Below are 15766 nucleotides of genomic sequence, written 5' to 3' on the forward strand. Positions count from 1 at the left end.
TCGTGAGTTTTTTTATCACTACGTTCTTTTCTTGTGTCATCCCTTTCTTTCCTTGTTTCTTTATGAATTTCTTTGTTCACATCCTCATTATTTGGATCATCTATGTTTTGGGTGTTACTTGCCTCTGCATCTTGTTTCAAGCTTTCTATGTTAAAGTCTTGTGGTAGTTTAGCCCTAGATTTTGCCAACATTAAGAGATATTTCTGTTTTTGCTTTGCCAACAATTTTTCCATTAGCCTATCAAATTTGAAATCTTGCTCGAGGTCTCTAATGGTGCTATTGACTGCTTCTTCGTCACCATCGGTAAACCCACAAGTTTGAAATACAGGATTATCTTCTTCCTCCATTTGTTGTTGTTTTCTAAGTTGTTCGTATTGGGCTCTAGTCCAAACTGGCTTTTGATTATTTCAAAGTTGTTGAAATTTCCAAAGGACAAGGCCAATAGGCGATTATTGGTTTAGGAAGATATGCTTTGTTGATTTTACTGCTATTGTTTGTTTGTTGTGATAAAACGTCTCTTTTTTGAAAAGAATGTCCTTGTAAAATTTCTCCGTCAAACTCTGTACCGCAGCCACGTAAGTAGTGACAAAAATGGTGTAGGAATGTCCTATGTTTTAATAAGATCTTGCGATTGATATACAAGAATCTTATTCTTTTTTGAGTAGCTTTATAACTGGGTTTTCTTTTCTTAAGGTGATAGTTAAAAGTCATATAAGCACTTGATAATTTACAAGTTTGTTTGATTCCAATGTTGGTGCAATTCTGATTTTGATATATCCTAGGTTCAAAATAAGAAAGATATATCCAAGATTATGAACCTAGTATAGATTGATCAAGCTTCGTGATAGAGGATTTGATTATCCTAATGAGAAACTTGATAATGATGTTGATTTTTTTGCACTTAAGATGTTTGAATCAATATCTTGTTAAATGTTGATGTTTATAGAACTTCTTGGGAATAACCTTTGGGATTAGTGACCTAGTTGTTTGAGCTAGTTTGACAATCTGTGATGGTATAGAGACAAACCTACTTCAAGAATAATTTTGATACTGACGTTTTGACACTTTGGTTTTGATATGGTGTTTCAAGTGTTGGAAAGCTTTTTGTATTACCATTTTGATCAAACTTTTTCAGCAATTTGTTGGATTTTTGCTCACGCGTAGATGATAATTTTCTTCAATTTTTGACCATTTGGAACATGTAACAGACATAGAAGACACAATGTTTAATAAACAAAATGCATAAGCAAGTACAAATCTTATGGCAGGCTGAGACAATAGTTGTTGAATCTCACGTGGGGTTTCCCCCGAGGCTACGCTATTCAAAGCGGATATTTAGATGCTTGACCCCACTAGCTCCACCCTCGGCACTCACTTCTTCAGGGCAGCCAAGCACCAGTTTCCATGAAAAATCCTCATGACAAACTTTATATCTCTACTAGGAACCGTATGTGTGTGAGTCGCTTCAGAGGTCCGACCTCCTACACCAACAACTAGAAAGATTTTGGCAACTAGTACAAGTGGTTTTTAGTAAAGGCTTCTGGTCATGTGGCCATACATGCGACACTTTTAGCTCTATAAATACAAAAGGTTCCTAGCCTATAGAGGTTACACTCCATAGGGTTTATGGGGAAACATAGTGTCGGTATGAACTTATCAGCACATGTTGTTTGGGACTTTCGTCACAAACACGATTTATTTATAGTGGATTGGAAGGACTCGGTATTAGCCTGTTTCCACTTTAGGTTGTTCCCCTTTCACTGGCCGCCTCAAGGCAGCTCGGGAAGACAGACCCTATAAAGGATTTAATTGCTTGAAAGTAAAGAAAGCATAAAAGAGTGGGTTTGACTTTTTGGTTACCCAATTAAGGGGAGAGCATATACCTACCACTTTCGAGACACAGAATATAAGTGTTCTTTTTAAATTTTTCAAAGCAATTGTTGGCTAAGTCCTATTTGGAGATGTTGCTCCAACAAGCATGGTGATTATTTTAGCCTTTTTAGAAGTCTATGTGCAACTATTTTAGAGAAGTTACTAAAAATGCAAGTTGCATGCTGTCAATTTATCCTCTTAGTTAGACTAAATGAACAAGACATGATATATTACTTCCGAAAATAAGGCTTTTAATTAACTAGATGAGGAAATGCATAAAATTTGCCTTAAACACCACCCTGCACATGCATGTTAGTAGTTTGAAAAATCTAATTTCTTGGACATTCAGACCTGCAAGAAAATTTTGTTAGTTGGAAACAAAAGCGCTATTCTACCATATGCGCTATCTTTTTCCTCAAATGCACTAATCTTTAGAGAAAAAGCACTAACCTAGACTACAAAAGCGCTGCTCTACGGATACAAAAGCATGATTTTTTTAATAAATGCGCTAATCTAGAGGACAAAAGCGCTAACCTAGAAGACAAAATCGCTAATCGATGATGCTAATGTGCAGATTTTCAGACAAAAGCGCTAACCTACATGGCATATGCGCTAACCTGTGATGAAAATGCACTAACCTATGAGAAAAAGCGCTGTCAGAATTCACATATGCGTGAATCTGCATTACAAATGCGTTAATTTTACTTTTTGCGATATTTTTAAAGGTATATGCGAGGTCCATGAGCCCCACGGTGGGGCCGAAATGTGTTGACTTGAATTTCATCCTGAAAATGCTACCTGCAACAAGTTAGTTTCACAAAATACAAATGGAAATGCTACAGGAAATCCAAACTCAACCAATGAAACTACATGAAATACATATGAAATAAAAACATTAATATTACCTTCATGGTTTATGTCTCATTGTGTCCTAACTCCACTGTTCCTGGTTGCAGATGGTGTGCTCTCAGATAATGCACTGATAGCTTCCAAGATGGCATATGAAAAATGGACTGATAACTGATAGTTAACAAATGCTATGATATGAAATACTACATGATTATGCTAAAATGCTAATTGCTATTTTGCTAATTGCTTCAAGATTAAAACTCACAGATGCATAAGTTTTACAAATGATTTGTTTGAAAATACACTTGAAGTCTCTTGAAGTCTAACTCTCTCTCAATCAAAGCTTTTGATTTTATAGACCTTGAGAGGATGAGATGATGTGGCTTAGATCAATGGTCATGATCAGATCTGCAGATTCAGATGGTTGTGAGAAAAGGTGAAGGTTGAGAGAAAGGGGGAAGGAGAAGACAAGTGTCACTTATATCACCTTGACTGGGTTGCTGACTGAGAGAATCTAGGGATGGTTGGAGAAGATTTAGGCATGATAGGACAAGTGGACTCAATTCCTTCCTAAGATGTAGGGAGTGTTGGAGAGAATATAGGAGATGGTTATGAAATATGTGTACGTACACAATATTCATTGAATTTGGAGGTTGGAGATAAATGATGAATTAATATTTAAGAAATATTAATTTCCTTAGCCACATGTTTGATGAGTTGGCAAAGGGAAGATGAAGTGGAGATGGAGGGTGAGTTGGAAAAGAAAGATTAAATAATTTAAGAAATTATTTAATATTTGAGACTATAGGATAGGAGAATAACCATTAAATATGAGATATTTAATTGATTGGAGGAGATAATTAAATATTAGATATTTAATTAACTTGGTTAAAAGAATAATTAAATATTAGATATTTAATTGATTAGAAGAATATGATAGATGAATCAATTAATAAAATATTAATTAATAGAAAGACATGAAAATGAATTAAATAAATTAATCTTTTCAAATTAACTATTTAATAGAAGAATAATTATTAAATAAATATAAAATATTTATTTAATTTCTCATAGCCATTTTTATGTGTATACAATAATGATCTACATTGAGTTATTTATATTGATTATAGAAAATTTTGGATTCATTTTACTTCTACATGTTTAATTTGACACCATTTAATTTTTGGCAGTGTGGAGTACAATGTCTCATATGTATATAATGCTCTATTTGCCTACTTTGATGGAGACAATGCAACTTTGCCAAGATTTCCAAAGCACTTTGAAACATGGGTTCCGATGACTAGAACGCATGACAAAAACTTTGCTCATTTGTAATTTAAATTTGCAAGCACTTCAAGGAGGCTAGTGATGAGGAACGAAATCATGCAGAAATGCTAATAAGATGTCAGGTTTGTATGAGACCAACACCTTTTGTTTGTGTTCCTTGTCTATTATGTGACATGTTTGTTGTTGCTTTTGTATGTGATAAAACATGAGAGATGACAAATTTGTCCTACAATCCATTTTGATGCCTATCATGGAGTTTGACCATCCCCATAAAGGAGATGCCCTCTATGGTGAGTTTTATATACAAAACAATCTTATATTTAATTATTTTATGTTGCAACATTGATTTAATGTACATCACTGTATTCCATGTTTCTTGATTAACTTTTCCTGTTTTGATTTTTGATAACAACCATGGAACTAGCCTTATCTCTGGAGAAGCTAACTAATGAATAGCTTCTTAACCTGCATAGTGGAAATAGTCTTTCCTTTTCTAATCTTTTGAATTTGTTAGGTATAAAGATATTCCTTGGTTACATTATTAGGACTATGTCTTTAATTGTGTGTTTGATTTGTTGCAAGTAGGTTGCTCAAGAAGCTAATTACGTCGAGAGGTGTGTTCTACAACGACAACACAAATTGAATCTATTTGTGTACATAAAAAAGAAGTCTCAATAGTTACAAACCCATGGGAGTGGAAGTGAAACATTTGTATATCGCGTGAGAGTGTACACATGGAAGTGCTATATTTTCATGTGTAGAAGAACAACAAAATGAACAATGCATTTACCCTTTCCCGCCCAAACCAAACCTCCAGTTTGCTTTGAGAAATATATTTCAAAGAAAAGGTGATAACAGTAAAGGCCACAATTTTATGAAGCAAAGGTTGTTGATTTTGGCATTTCAAAGGCTCTCCAAGCTAGCAAAAAAGAAGCTAATAATCGAATAGTCCTGGTAGGCACTCATGACTACATTGCTCCTGGTGCACATGACCTTCATTTTCTTCCATTTGACATAAATTTCAAGTTTTTTTGGGATCCTTAGACTTCAAATATTTTTATAGATAATTTTTTTCTATAGATTGAAAATACAAATTCCAAGTGATTTTAAATTTTTTGAAGTGTTATAAATCATTTTGGAAAGCGTACCAAGCTACTTTGTGTCTTCGGTTTAAAAAATTGTATTAGAGGATTGATTATGCCTTTCTTCATAACTTGGGTTTGTTGTATAGTTATGTTTGAGAATGAGGTATTTTGTGATTGGAAATTCTTTGGTGTTGGTGTTAATTTCATGACAAAGTTTCCACTATTTAATTTCATTTTAGTTTTTTTCACCAAGGAAGTGATCTTGTCAGATTAAATCGCAAGGTTTTGGTCATTGTTTACTATTTAATTTTAATTTTGTCTTCTCCATTTAATTATTTTATGTTGTAAGGTAAGAAAAAATAATGGTATCTAAGTTAAAAAATAAGCATTTTTTTCACATATAGAGAAATCATTATGAACAAATCTATTATTTTAGAAGAACCAAATTCTTCAAGCGCTGATACCATTTTTGCATAGAAAAAAGTTAGTCTAATGCAAATTTGATATATGTAGCTATTGAGCCATTAAAATTCTTTACTACCATGGAGCAGTAAGGGCTCTTATTGTGTATGACATTACTTGATATATGACCTTTCATAATGTTGAGAGATGGCTCAAGGAGTTGAGATGTTATATTGAGAAAGCTTTCAAACAGATTTTGAATCAGATTTATAGGGTTACTAGCAATAACACCTTAGAATTCATTGAGGAGCAGAAAAATATTCTTGGAAAGACTTAAACAATCCATATTAACAGTAAGATGAAGTTACAACAACTAAGAAGTCTGCATGTTCTTGTTGGTGTAAATTATGTCTCATAATTACACCTTACTTAAGTTGACTTAGGCTAATGCATTTCATAGTAGTTTGGATATGAGACACTTAGGGAAGTGTGCACATAGGGATGATATTTGTAGAAGAAATTCCACCTTTTGTGGTCTTATCTTGTTGTTACATTCTACCTTCAGTGGGTGATCCACCTCTTACGGAATATTATATTATTTCTCCTACCTACCCCTACCTACCCTTGTTTCTCATTGAGCCACATGTCATGATTGTGTGCTCGCATATCCATATGGCCTTTCCTTTATAAGAAGGCTCATCTACATTTTATGTAATTTTGATGATCCAATTGATCAATATTTTGCATTTTGATTAAAGAATATAGTTTATTCTCATCAAATCTATTTGTCTCTCTTTTGTGCCATTCAATGTGCTCTTGATCTTGACTGTTTTCAACAAATTCTTACATGCTATCAGAGCCTATAGGGTGTCATGGATAGTCATTGGAGAGATCTTGATGCAGTTTGAGGCTGATTGGAATCACCATTGTGTCCAAGAGGCCGTTTCCATAATTTTTGACTACAAATATGCCTATATTTCCGGTAAAATTATTTTTGTAGCAATTTTTTTTAATTGAAGGACCATTAGGCACCCTCCCCAACAACAGTTGCAAAATTTTTGTTTGTGTCATTGTTTTATCCCTGCAAAATTTTATTAGATCTGGGAAAAATTCAATATTTTAGGTAAAATGTTTATCTCAGGCAAAATTATTTGTTTGGAACATTTTTGTATTGTCAGATAGATTATTGGGCTCATTGCCAATTCGCAGACCCAAATCTTGTTTGTCACCTCAATTTTTTTTTCCAGATTTGCACTATCTCCTTGTAGGATCGTGGCATACTTTTGTAATCTCTCTGTGATCAACAATTTTGATTGTTTTGTGGCACGATCTATTGTTTTGACTGGAGATCCCAATTTGCACCATTTGTGGATCGAATTATTTAATGATTTGTGGTGACATTTTGGATAGAGATCCAATATGGGGGGGGTAGGGTTCTTTGATTGATTGAATGGGGGAGGGGTGTCTTGTGTGATTGTGGCTCTCTTTTCTTAATGATATTTCATTTTATTGCTATAGGTTCTCCTAAATTTCTATTTTTAACTCCACATAACTGTAAAGTGGAAAATTGGATCCTAGTGACTCCCCACCTAGGAGAGAGAAAGGAAGCCACTAGGATGATTTTCACTTGGAGGAACTTTACATTCAAAAGAGGGGATTGAATCCACTAGATCCAAATCTAAGGGAAACAAGGATGTGAATTCCAAGTGGATTGCAAAGGTTGAAGTGTGATTTACCCTTTTTTGTAATTGAGAAAGTTGACTTGTTGAGTATGTGGAAAAGAGAGAGGAAATGAATGAAATGAGTGAAATGAGGAGCTACCAGTTTGGGATCGTGCTGTAACTTTGGATCTGAGCTAATTAGATCGATATGGACCTGCCCTGCAAATTTGGAAAAAAGTCGTCGGGATTGTGATGGGAATGTACATGGTCCTCCACAAAATCTGTGAAAGGAAAAGGGTTCTTCCATCTCTGCAAATGAAGCCCAAACCTAAAATTACAACTGCGCACCTACAACCTACACATAGAAAAGAGAGGAAAGGGGGGTTGTGGATAGGAGTTTGCCTCAATCAAACCTCGATTGAGGAATCAACCTTGAAACAAAGTAATTGCAAATGCTTCGATGCAAACAATAAAATTGTATACCTTGTAGATTTGCAACTTGTTGATGATGATTGCTTTGCTTCTTGAATGTAATCACAAGTGTTGCATGGAATGGCATGTAACATGACAAAACCCTAACACACATACATGCTTGAAAATGAATGTTGAAATATTTCTCCAATGGATGAATGAAGAAGAATTGAATGCTTGAATGCTTGATGATGTATATCTTCGCCTATGCTTGTTTATCATCCCTTCGCTTGAATTTGAAGCAGTCACCAACGAGGAGGGACCTCAAAGAGATCAGTCCAAACCAGTCAGCAAGAGTAAACACAACGAAAACACACAGATATAATGGAGGCAATGAAGAACATATAATTGCATGAAATTTAATTACATCCAACTGGTAACAACCGGGTCACAACATACCGGCACATAGGCCTGGTAGAATAGGTCACATCGGGGCCTTGAAACAAAAGATATATCTTCTAGGCACAATCTATCTATCTGATACTTCTTGATTCTCTGATTGATTGCATTCTAAAGAATGATTACAAATATATATATATATATATATATATATATATATATATATATATATATATATATATATATATATTGATCCAAAAGATCTAGTCTGCCCAAAAGGGATCAAAACCTGAAGAACAAGACCTAATGTGCAAAGATGAACAAGGTTGGCCTCCGCCAAGAGATTCCTCTGAAAAATCCAAAGGGTGAAACGAAGAAGGTCGACCACACACCAAGAAACATTGAGATCAACATCCAAGTCTTTGCAAGCTTCGGAACGGGTTCTGGTAGATCACCAGAATAGGTCTCAGGTAACCAATAACAAAGGAACAACCGGTAACAAGAAACTGTCAAGGAAACCAATAGCAATATCTTGCCAGAAAGTGATCCAAAAGAGATATGGTTTGAAAGCAAGAAAGATGATCAAGTCTTCAAGTAGAATCCAATTCCATAGGATCTAGTGAGCCAAAACACGGACACACAGAAAGGAAAACTGAAACTGCAAACAAAAAACAAAACAAAAAACAAAAAACAAAATGTTTTTGGTTGATGCAAGATTGCTATGAACCGGGGATGCTCCTGCATCAGACATCCAGGGTTAATGAAAAAGTGAGCCTCTCACTTTGTTGGGGTCAGAGGGAAACCAAGGCAGTTTACCTCTACCTGAGAAATCCAAGACGAATCTTCAACTAGTCTTCTCTTCCACTTCACAAAATATTCTTTGTATTGATTGCTACGGGTACTATGTCAATCCTACTGTCCAAAATCTCTTCAATTTGATCTGGTTCCTTCTAGGGTAATTGTCTCTCAAGGCCTGCAATATTTTCCTTACTAAATTCTGGGTCATGGTACTCATGAAGATCTGAAATGTTAAATATAGGAGAAATGCTTAGATTATCCGGTAGCTCTATTTCATATGTATTTCCAGAACCGAACTTTCTCAAAATCTTACAGGGTTTGAATTTCTTCATCTGCAACTTATTATAAGTTCCAACCAAGAATCTTTCTTTTCTCAAGTATACCATCACTTCATCGCCAACTTCAAATTGCTTGTCTCTTCTTCTCATTTGCCTTCTCCTTATATTTTCTATTCATGTCTTCCAAATGTTGTCTAACCTAAATATGCAATGCTGCCATGTGATATGATCAATTCTTCTGCTTCTGAACTCTTCCAGTCTTCACTACTAATGTCTCTCAATTCTGCTATTCCTCTAGGATGCACTCCGGTAACAATCTCGAAAGGTGTTTTTCCAGTACTTCTATTCACGAAATTGTTATAGGCAAACTCTGCTTGTGCAAGGATCAAATCCCAACTTCTGATTTTATCTCCCACTAAACATCTCAACAAGTTTCCCAAACTCCGGTTAACTACTTCTGTTTGTCCATCAGTCTGTAGATGAAAAGTAGAACTGAACTTCAAATCTGTCTTCATCTTCTTCCAAAGTGTTCTCCAAAAATATCCAACAAAATTAGTCTCTCTATCTGGAACTATTCTCTTAGGTAATCCATGCAATCTTACCACTTAATTGAAAAATAGGTCTGCTATATGCAATGCATCTGATGTCTTCTTACAAGGTATGAAATGAGCCATCTTTGAAAATCTATCCACTACCACAAATATAGAATCATTCCCTCTCAGTTTCTTAGGTAATCCAAGTACAAAATCCATGCTTATATCCTCCCAAGGTCTTACCGATAATGTCAAAGGTTTATACAATCCCACATTTTGACTACTACCTTTTGCAACTTGACAAACTCTACAACTCTGCACACATCTCTTAACATCCTTATGAATCTGGGGCCAAAAGTACTTCTCACTCACCAATGCAACTATTTTATCAATGTCAAAATGTCCAGCTAAACCTCTACTATGCTTCTCTTTTATCAGGTTCTCTCTCGTGGAACTCTTAGGTATGCATAACTGAACTCCCTTGAATAACATACCTTCTTGAATGAAATAATCAAACCATTTTCTCCTATCAACCATAACCAGTTCTCTACATGCTTTCCAAGGTTTTACAAAATCTGAATCTTCATCATACAAGGTCTTCAAATCTTCAAAACCTAATACCGTCACTCTCATTTCTGTCAGAAAATTCCTTCTCCTACTCAATGCATCAACAACTTTGTTAGATTTCCCACTTTTTTGCATCAACACAAAGGTGTAACTCTGCAAGAACTCTACCCATCTCATATTTCTCTAATTCAACTTACTCTGACTGTTCAAATACTGCAAAGCTTGATGATCTGTATACAACACAAACTCTTTAGGCAACAAGTAATGTCTCTATTTCTTCAAGGCTTGAACTATGACATAAAATTCTGATCATATAGTGAATATTTCTTCTAGGCATCATTCAATTTCTCACTGAAATATGCTATTGCTCTCCCTTCTTGACTCAAAACTGCTCTTATTGCTATTCCACTTGCATCACAATCCACTTGAAATACCTTATTGAAATCCGGTAAAGAAAACATAGGCTGCTTAGTCATTTTCTATTTGAACAACTCAAAACTTTTGTTTGCTCCAGTGGTCCACTTGAATTCCTTCTGATCTCCCCTCATGGTCTCAGTTATAGGGTTACAAACCTAACTGAAATTTTTGATAAACTTTTGGTAAAAACTAGCCAATCCATGAAATGATCTTACCTCTCCAATGCTTTTTGGTGTAGGCCACTCAACAATGACTTTCACTTTCTCAGGATCCATCTTTAAACCATCCTCAGATATCACAAATCCTAAATAGACTAACTCATCCTTCATGAAAGTGCACTTCTTGATATTGATCAACAACTTTTCTTCTCTCAACCTCTGTAAAACTTGTCTTAACTGCAACAAATGCTCCTCTTTTTCCTTACTGAAAATCAGAATGTCATCCAAATACACAATAAAAAACTTACCCAATAATTTCTTCAATACCTCATTCATCAACCTCATGAAAGTACTCAGTGCATTAGTCAATCCAAAAGGCATCACCAACCATTCATTTAATCCTTCATTTGTCATAAAATCTGTCTTCCACTCATCACCTTCTCTGATCCTGATCTGATGATATACACTCTTCAAATCTATCTTTGTCAAGTATTTTGCTCCACTCAAGCAGTCCATTATGTCATCCATCCTAGGCAAAGGAAACCAGTATTTCATTGCGATCTTGTTTATTTCTCTTGAATTGGTACACATCCTTCATTTTCCATTTTTCTTAGGTGCTAATACTACTGGTACTACACAAGGGCTCAAACTTTCCCTGATCAAACCTTTCTCCAATAGTTCCTACACTTGTCTATTCAGTTCTATATTTTCTGCCGATGTCAACCGGTGTGCAACTTTGTTAGGCAAACTAGCTTCGGGAACCAGGTCCATGCAATGACTAATACTTCTAACAAGTGGCAATCCATAAAGTATATTATCTGAAATGATGTCCTCATACTTTGTCAACAAATATCTTATCTCTTTCGAGTGTTATCCTTCCGGTTCCGGTCTCTCAGTTGATGCAGAGAGTCTTGAAGCCTTGTTTGATACAACTTCTTGAGTGACTTGTCCTACTCAACCGTACAACTACTCAAGTCCTTCCTATGGCACTTGGCAGGGGTTATGATAATGAGACCTCCAAGGTCTGAACCTTATTGACTTGCCTCCTAGGTATAGCCAATGGTTTCTGGACAATTAACTCCTCCACTTGAGGTTGCCACCTCAGTTACTCACACACTCCTCTCCTGGGCTCCAATCAGTCCTGCAATGATCTTAACACACAATCTCTTCCTATGGTTTCCCAATGCATCAAAAAGTTGTCTTCAATATATTTTTAGGTTTAAGACTCACCAAATCCATCGCCTTGGCTTCTTAACCCTTCTAGGTCTCTACCGACACCTAATTAGGCCTAATTGCATTAGCCATCCCTAGGCGGTTTTAGGGGTTTAATTTGCAAAAGTCCCAAACAAGCCTAGAAATAAATCATGGATTTGAGTACCCCTTTGGATGTTATAGAAAATACTGGAAAAGTGCATCTGGGTTATCTGTACAAGTGGGGTTTCCAAAGCTACACTAATTTGAAGGGTTTTAGGCCTAGCCGGTGAATTGGTAAGATGGGTCTAGAACTCTTCACCAATAAAATCTCCTGGTCCAAACACCTTGGGAACCTTCAAGGGGACTTAGAGGGATTTCCATTCATATGCCACTTGGACCTACACCAATCTTCATGTGCTCACAAATCACACTTTTCTTGCTGTCCTAACTCACCTACTCCCAGTGGTGAGCCTAGGGCTTCATTGTTTCTCCTCCTCCTGGACCTGCAACATCACACACCCTATTCCTAAGCTATGTATAGAACCTAACCTAGCATTCTTAGTGATTTCAATAGGTGCCATCAAATAATTCCTAGTGTTTATGGTGAAAATGGATACAACAATAACAATATTGAAAGGCTAAATGAATTCAACCACAAAACCCTAGCCTAACAACAACAAAGATCCACCATAACATATGAAGATTACCTAAGACAATGCAAATCACATGAAATCACAAAGATTATACCATCACATGTCCAATAGGGTTTTGATCTCCATTCTTCCTATCTCCATTGATCTTGCTTGATATATATTTGCTCTCAGATTTTATGTGCACAAGAGCTCAACAAAGAATGGAATGTGGTTGCAAGTAGGATCGTAATGTAGTCAAGTCCTCCGAATTGTCGATTAGGATGAATAGAACCATTAGGGTTTGATAATGAAGAAAGCATCTCCTTAAATAGAAGACACAATATGAAATGGAGGGATAAGATTGAGAGGTGTAAAAAGGAGGTCGGCTAGGATTAGAGGGTAGGTAGAAGAAATAGTAAAATAATGAAAGGGGTAGGTAGTGTATGAATTAAGAGATGAATGACATGTGTCATGGGTAGAAAAAGCTAATGAATTAATTAAATAAATAAAGATTTATTTAATTAATAGAAGAAGTGGGATAATTAAATAAATAAAAATATTTATTTAATTTAGGAAAAGGATAATTTAAATAAATAAATGTATTTATTTAATTGAGAAATAAGGCTAGAAGAGGATAAATGAATTAATTAAATAAATAAAGATTTATTTAATTAATAGAAGAATTAGGCTTAGATAATTAAATAAATAAAATATTTATTTAATTAGACTGGACAATTTTAGGTGTCTACATTTTGCCCCTCTTTGAGACAATGCGGCTTGTCGCGTTGTTTCAAAGAAGATAAGATGAACTGATACAGAGTTGCCCCAGAATGGGAATGATATGCCCCCTCGAGAGATTGGATGAAAATGTTTGAAAAGATTGCAGACAATCTCTTGATAAGAAAGACAAGATAGAATGGATTGATCGGATAAAGTGACAGAGTCACGGGATAACGAAGACTGACTCAAAAAATGAAGGCGAGGGCTAGGGTAGGCTATAAGATAGACCACGGGGGAAAATACATCCTCATTGTCATCTACACATTCACAAGAGAATAGTGCAGAGCGAAAATAAAGCAGCAACAGTCAGCAGCGATGGCTTTTGTTCACAGATTCGACCGTGTTCGCCGATTCTAGAGGCCAGCGGAGGCAGGAGAGCCGGTGAGTACCACAAAACCTCCTCGTACTTTGATGCATTTATTGTTGTCATTAATGCATGCTAGGTAATGTAATAAATGCACGTTTATGTCAGGAAAGCGCGTTTGTGTCCAAAAATGTGAATTTTTGTCTTCTTGGTCAAATCGACAGTTCTGTGATGAACATACGCTGTCGATTGGATATGATGCTGAGAGGATACACTCAAGTAGGTCCTCTAGGAAGACTAGGATAGATCAAGGCACTTTGTGATGAACATTGAGTACCAAGATAAAGTACTTTGTGATGAACAGGGAGTACTAAAATATGAGCAGCACTTTGTGATGAACAGGGAGTGCAAATGTGAGTAACACTTTGTGATGAACAGGGAGTGTAACACACGTAGTACTTTGTGATGAACAGTGAGTACCACTAGGATAAATAGCAACACTTTGTGATGAACAGTGAGCGTCACTAGGGTAGATAGCCATATGCATTTAGATAGCGAGTAGCATTTTGTGATAAACAGTGAATGCCACTATAACTGACATGATTGAGTTGCTTGACTGCAGGAGTATTTGCCAATGCTAGAGTCACGAGAGAGATGCCTGTCGACGCAAAGGTTGCAACCTGAGTTGACAGTCGAGGACCGAGCTACGATTGAGGTTATGGGTCTGTGACATATTCTGTATGTGCCTGAGTTTCGGGCGAACATGGGACTGTTGACTGCGCTGGCAGAGAGATGGCACTCTGAGACATGTACATTTCATTTGCTGATGGGGGAGATGACAGTCACCCTGGAGGATGTATACAGGATTATGCAGATACTGATTGATGGGGAGCTGATTTCGTACGATCGAAATGAAGACAGGGATGCCCTTAGATGAGTGTTCTAGGAGCCAGGACTGGAGATGAGGGTGGGACAAGTGGCATGGGATACCATGACATGGACAGGATTAGCACTACCAATAGTATTGGCAGAAGTAATGAGTGAGTTCCTCTGTATCAGTTTTGTACCATTTTGTATGATGATGTAGACACCTGCGGGTGATTGTAGCCATATGATTTTGACATCATTGTATCATTACATTATATATATATATATATATGAGATGATTCATCTTTGCGGAAGCTATATGCATGCATACCTATGTGATGAGATGTTCTTATGTGATGCTTATGATATGGATGCAAATATGTATATGATGCAATGTAATATATTTTTGTTCTTTTATGTTTTATATGTGTATGCATGATGCAAATGTGAATGTATGTGATGCAGATGAATATAATAATGCAAATGTAAATTGTGCTAACAGGTGTTGTGTGCAGGATGTGATGCAATTGTGATATCTATATGTATGTATGAAATGCTTATATGTGGTAATGTAGGTGCAAACTACATGAAATGCAAATGTTTTTGGTGTGTCATTATATTCAGTCATGTGATAGCAGGCTACATGGACTCAAGAAGGATGATGGAAGTCAATCAAGAAAGGGGGATGAAAGATAGAAGATATGAACGTGAAAGAGCTTCTTGTGCGTTATCATCATTGAGCTTTATTATGGCAAGTAGGTTATGACAATCGAGGCATATGTTTGACCCAGAAAGTCATTGTACCTGTTTGCATGGAGATAAGACAGTCACAAACAAGGAATGCCCCAGTTCATACTAGACTCATAGTGTCCTCATATCCTTGGACAAGTCATAGCATTACTAAAAGATAATCCACAGACAACAAATACAAATAGGTGACGATATCCCATCCTCACCTTTCTAGTCAAACACATCCTGGAGATAGAATCTCTAGTCAAAGACATTCTAGAAAAGCTAAAAGACATGTCACCAAAAGATAAAATCAAAATAAAACCAAGACTCGACACCAACGTCCACTGTAGTCCTCAAGTTTAGTGTCTCTTGTCACTTGTATAAGTCGAATTTTGATTGTGGTCACAATGTTTACTTTCACAAAAAGGATAGATAGCACTGAACCATATGTTGTCTGAGTCTATTGAAAGATTTGATTTGTTGAAGCCCATTGTTGCTGCTAGCTCATCTGAAACTGACTGAATCCATGAAACTGATACT

At 36.1% G+C, this 15766-nt stretch overlaps 1 pseudogene; it reads left to right on the plus strand.

Annotated features, from left to right (window-relative positions):
• Window positions 1-15766, plus strand: part of LOC131050152 (ferritin-3, chloroplastic-like) — a 67197-nt pseudogene that overhangs the window by 24025 nt on the left and 27406 nt on the right.

Source organism: Cryptomeria japonica, chromosome 3 (genome assembly GCF_030272615.1).
Source record: "Cryptomeria japonica chromosome 3, Sugi_1.0, whole genome shotgun sequence".
NCBI lineage: Eukaryota > Viridiplantae > Streptophyta > Pinopsida > Cupressales > Cupressaceae > Cryptomeria > Cryptomeria japonica.